The 6,622-nt window shown below is 59.6% G+C and overlaps 1 protein-coding gene across 1 annotated transcript in view; it reads right to left on the bottom strand.

The window, feature by feature from the left end:
- LOC125450490 (G protein-activated inward rectifier potassium channel 3-like) overlaps positions 1-6,309 on the bottom strand; it is a 27,546-nt gene extending 21,237 nt beyond the window's left edge. The window contains exon 1 of the mRNA XM_059642788.1: positions 5,037-6,309. The gene's annotated coding sequence lies outside the window, so the exon portion shown is untranslated. The remainder of the gene's footprint in view (positions 1-5,036) is intronic.
- Between the last annotated feature and the right edge of the window lie 313 nt (positions 6,310-6,622).

The raw sequence follows: 6,622 nt of genomic DNA, 5'->3' as shown, positions 1-6,622 counted from the left end.
CCCCCCACACACACACACTCTCACACCCCAACAGCCCCCCCCCACACACACACACTCACACCCCAACACCCCCCCCCACGCACACACACACACACTCACACCGCAACACCCCCCCCCACACACACACTCACACCCCAACACACCCCCCACACACACACACACACACTCACACCCCAACACCCCCCCACACACACACACCTCACACCCCAACACCCCCCCCACACACACACACTCTCACACCCCAACACCCCCCCCCCACACACACACACACTCACACCGCAACACCCCCCCCACACACACACTCACACCCCAACACCCCCCCCACACACACACACTCACACCCCAACACCCCCCCCACACACACACACACTCACACCCCAACACCCCCCCCACACACACTCACACCCCAACATCCCCCCCAAACACACACACACACTCAAACCCCAACACCCCCCCACACACACACTCACACCCCAACACCCCCCCACACACACACAAACTCACACCCCAACACCCCCCCACACACACACACCCCCACACCCCAACACCCCCCCCCACACACACTCACACCCCAACACCCCCCCCACACACACACACACACTCACACCCCAACACCCCCCCCACACACACACTCACACCCCAACACCCCCCCCACACACACACACTCACACCCCAACACCCCCCCCACACACACACACACTCACACCCCAACACCCCCCCCACACACACTCACACCCCAACATCCCCCCCAAACACACACACACACTCAAACCCCAACACCCCCCCACACACACACTCACACCCCAACACCCCCCCACACACACACAAACTCACACCCCAACACCCCCCCACACACACACACCCCCACACCCCAACACCCCCCCCCACACACACTCACACCCCAACACCCCCCCCCCACACACACACACACTCACACCGCAACACCCCCCCCCACACACACACTCACACCCCAACACCCCCCCCACACACACACACACACTCTCACACCCCAACACCCCCCCCACACACACACACTCTCACACACCCAACACCCCCCCCCACACACACACACACTCACACCGCAACACCCCCCCCACACACACACTCACACCCCAACACACCCCCCACACACACACACTCACACCCCAACACCCCCCCCACACACACACACACTCACACCCCAACACCCCCCCCACACACACTCACACCCCAACATCCCCCCCAAACACACACACACACTCAAACCCCAACACCCCCCCACACACACACTCACACCCCAACACCCCCCCACACACACACAAACTCACACCCCAACACCCCCCCACACACACACACCCCCACACCCCAACACCCCCCCCCACACACACTCACACCCCAACACCCCCCCCCACACACACACACACACTCACACCGCTACACCCCCCCCCCACACACACACACACTCACACCCCAACACACCCCCCACACACACACACACACACACACTCACACCCCAACACCCCCCCCACACACACACACACACTCTCACACCCCAACACCCCCCCCCCACACACACACACACTCACACCGCAACACCCCCCACACACACACACACACACCCCAACACACCCCCCACACACACACACACACACACACACACTCACACCCCAACACCCCCCCCACACACACACACACTCACACCCCAACACCCCCCCCACACACACTCACACCCCAACATCCCCCCCAAACACACACACACACTCAAACCCCAACACCCCCCCACACACACACACTCACACCCCAACACACCCCCCACACACACACACACACACACTCACACCCCAACACCCCCCCCACACACACACACACTCACACCCCAACACCCCCCCCACACACACTCACACCCCAACATCCCCCCCAAACACACACACACACTCAAACCCCAACACCCCCCCACACACACACTCACACCCCAACACCCCCCCACACACACACAAACTCACACCCCAACACCCCCCCACACACACACACCCCCACACCCCAACACCCCCCCCCACACACACTCACACCCCAACACCCCCCCCCACACACACACACACACTCACACCGCAACACCCCCCCCACACACACACACTCTCACACCCCAACAGCCCCCCCCCACACACACACACACACTCACACCCCAACACCCCCCCCCACGCACACACACACACACTCACACCGCAACACCCCCCCCCACACACACACACACTCACACCCCAACACACCCCCCACACACACACACACACACTCACACCCCAACACCCCCCCACACACACACACTCTCACACCCCAACACCCCCCCCACACACACACACTCTCACACCCCAACACCCCCCCCCCACACACACACACACTCACACCGCAACACCCCCCCCCACACACACACTCACACCCCAACACCCCCCCCCCACACACACACTCACACCCCAACACCCCCCCCACACACACACACACTCACACCCCAACACCCCCCCCACACACACTCACACCCCAACATCCCCCCCAAACACACACACACACTCAAACCCCAACACCCCCCCACACACACACTCACACCCCAACACCCCCCCACACACACACAAACTCACACCCCAACACCCCCCCACACACACACACCCCCACACCCCAACACCCCCCCCCACACACACTCACACCCCAACACCCCCCCCCCACACACACACACACTCACACCGCAACACCCCCCCCCACACACACACTCACACCCCAACACCCCCCCCACACACACACACTCTCACACCCCAACACCCCCCCACACACACACACTCTCACACACCCAACACCCCCCCCCCACACACACACACACACTCACACCGCAACACCCCCCCCCACACACACACTCACACCCCAACACACCCCCCACACACACACACTCACACCCCAACACCCCCCCCACACACACACACACTCACACCCCAACACCCCCCCCACACACACTCACACCCCAACATCCCCCCCAAACACACACACACACTCAAACCCCAACACCCCCCCACACACACACTCACACCCCAACACCCCCCCACACACACACAAACTCACACCCCAACACCCCCCCACACACACACAAACTCACACCCCAACACCCCCCCACACACACACACCCCCACACCCCCCCCCACACACACACACACACTCACACCGCTACACCCCCCCCCCACACACACACACACTCACACCCCAACACACCCCCCACACACACACACACACACACACTCACACCCCAACACCCCCCCACACCACACACACACACTCTCACACCCCAACACCCCCCCCCCACACACACACACACTCACACCGCAACACCCCCCACACACACACACTCACACCCCAACACACCCCCCACCACACACACACACACACACTCACACCCCAACACCCCCCCCACACACACACACACACACACACACTCACACCCCAACACCCCCCCCACACACACTCACACCCCAACATCCCCCCCAAACACACACACACACTCAAACCCCAACACCCCCCCACACACACACTCACACCCCAACACCCCCCCACACACACACAAACTCACACCCCAACACCCCCCCACACACACACACCCCCACACCCCAACACCCCCCCCCACACACACTCACACCCCAACACCCCCCCCACACACACCTCACACCCCAACACCTCCCCCACACACACACACACACCCCAACACCCCAACACCCCCCCCACACACACACACTCTCACACCCCAACACCCCCCCCCACACACACACACACACTCACACCCCAACACCCCCCCCCACACACACACACACACTCACACCCCAACACACCCCCCACACACACACACTCACACCCCAACACCCCCCCACACACACACACACACTCTCACACCCCAACACCCCCCCCACACACACACACTCTCACACCCCAACACCCCCCCCCCCACACACACACACACTCACACCGCAACACCCCCCCCACACACACACTCACACCCCAACACACCCCCCACACACACACACTCACACCCCAACACCCCCCCCACACACACACTCACACCCCAACACCCCCCCCACACACACACACACTCACACCCCAACACCCCCCCCACACACACTCACACCCCAACATCCCCCCAAACACACACACACACTCAAACCCCAACACCCCCCCACACACACACTCACACCCCAACACCCCCCCACACACACACAAACTCACACCCCAACACCCCCCACACACACACACCCCCACACCCCAACACCCCCCCCCACACACACTCACACCCCAACACCCCCCCCACACACACACACACACTCACACCGCAACACCCCCCCCCACACACACACTCACACCCCAACACCCCCCACACACACACACACACACACTCTCACACCCCAACACCCCCCCCACACACACACACTCTCACACCCCAACACCCCCCCCCACACACACACACACTCACACCGCAACACCCCCCCCCACACACACACTCACACCCCAACACACCCCCCACACACACACTCACACCCCAACACACCCCCCACACACACACTCACACCCCAACACACCCCCCACACACACACACTCACACCCCAACACCCCCCCACACACACACACACTCACACCCCAACACCCCCCCCACACACACTCACACCCCAACACCCCCCCCACACACACTCACACCCCAACATCCCCCCCAAACACACACACACACTCAAACCCCAACACCCCCCCACACACACACTCACACCCCAACACCCCCCCACACACACACAAACTCACACCCCAACACCCCCCCACACACACACACCCCCACACCCCAACACCCCCCCCACACACACTCACACCCCAACACCCCCCACACACTCACACACACACACACACACCCACACACACACCCCAACAACCCCCCACACACACACCCTCACAAACACTCACACAAAAACACTCACACACTCACAGACAGACAGACAGACAGACAGACAGACAGACAGACAGACAGACAGACAGACAGACCCACTCACCTAACGATGAGCTGAAATCTCAGTCTCCCATCTGTACGTTGCTGCTGTTTAAGCCCGGCCCTTTATACCCTGCACCTCACTGAATATTACCGCAATCTCCTTGTGATTAGCTCCTTCCTGCTCCCGGTGCCTGGGGCCCAGGTACAGCAGTGAAAAGCACTGACAGGAGCTGCTGGTGAACCAGGCTGTCGAGCTGGATGAGCACAGCAGGCCAGGCAGTTTCAGTGGAGCCGGAGAGCTCTCCTCCTGTCTCCGAACGGAGCTGCTGCCCAGGGTCCGAAAGCACAGGATTACCTGCTACTCCCTGTCACTGTGTCCGACCACTGTGTCCCTCTCCCTCTCAATACCCTAACATAGGCTGATCTCAGCCAGCCACTCGCTCTCAAATCCAGCTGACACTCTGCATCCTCCCCCTCCACAACATCTCCTTCTCTCTCTCTCACCCACTCACTCTCTCGTCATCTCTCTCTGTCTTACCCACTCTCTCCTCATCTCCCTCCCTCTCTCTTTCGCTCTCACACCCACACTCTCCTCACATCTCTCTCTCACACCCACTCTCTCCTCATCTCTCTCTCTCACACCCACTCTCTCCTCATCTCCCTCCCTCTCTCTTTCGCTCTCACACCCACACTCTCCTCACATCTCTCTCTCACACCAACTCTCTCCTCATCTCTCTCTCTCACACCCACACTCTCCTCATCTCTCTCTCTCACACCCACTCTCTCCTTATCTCTCTTTCTCTCTCTCTCACACACACCCACTCTCTCCTTATCTCTCTCTCTCTCTCACACACCCACTCTCTCCTTAGCTCACTCTCTCTCTCACATCCACTCTCTCCTTATCTCTCTTTCTCTCTCTCTCACACACACCCACTCTCTCCTTATCTCTCTTTCTCTCTCTCTCACACACACCCACTCTCTCCTTATCTCTCTCTCTCTCTCTCACACCCACTCTCTCCTTATCTCTCTTTCTCTCTCTCTCTCTCACACCCACTCTCTCCTTATCTCTCTTTCTCTCTCTCTCACACACACCCACTCTCTCCTTATCTCTCTCTCTCTCTCTCACACCCACTCTCTCCTTATCTCTCTCTCTCTCTCACACACCCACTCTCTCCTTATCTCCCTCTCTCTCTCTCTCACACACATACTCTCTCCTTGGCTCCCTCTCGCTCTCACACCCACATTCTCCTCATCTCTCTCTCTCTCTCACACTCACTCTCTCCTTATCTCTCTCTTTCTCCTTCCTTATCTCCTCTCTCTCACTCTCTCTGCCTTTCTCTCACTCACCCCTTCCTTACATCTCTCTGCCTTTCCCCTCTCTGTCTCTCTGTCTTTCTCTCTCCCTCTCTCTTTCTTATCCCCTGTCTCTCTGAAGCTTTTTCTTCCATCTCTCTCTGTCTTTCAGTCTCTCTCCCCCTTATCTTTCTCTCCGCTCATCCCATCATTCTCTCCCCTGCCCCCCCATCTCTATCTATCACTCCCTCTCTCTTTCTCTTGCCCTCTTTCACTCTCTTTATCTTTCAGTGTCTTTCTGTCACCTTCTTTCTCTCTACTTTTCTCTCTCTGTTTATTCTTTTCCCTCCACCT

Source organism: Stegostoma tigrinum, chromosome 46 (genome assembly GCF_030684315.1).
Source record: "Stegostoma tigrinum isolate sSteTig4 chromosome 46, sSteTig4.hap1, whole genome shotgun sequence".
Classification (NCBI taxonomy): domain Eukaryota; kingdom Metazoa; phylum Chordata; class Chondrichthyes; order Orectolobiformes; family Stegostomatidae; genus Stegostoma; species Stegostoma tigrinum.
This window is presented reverse-complemented; position numbering and strand designations above follow the sequence as displayed.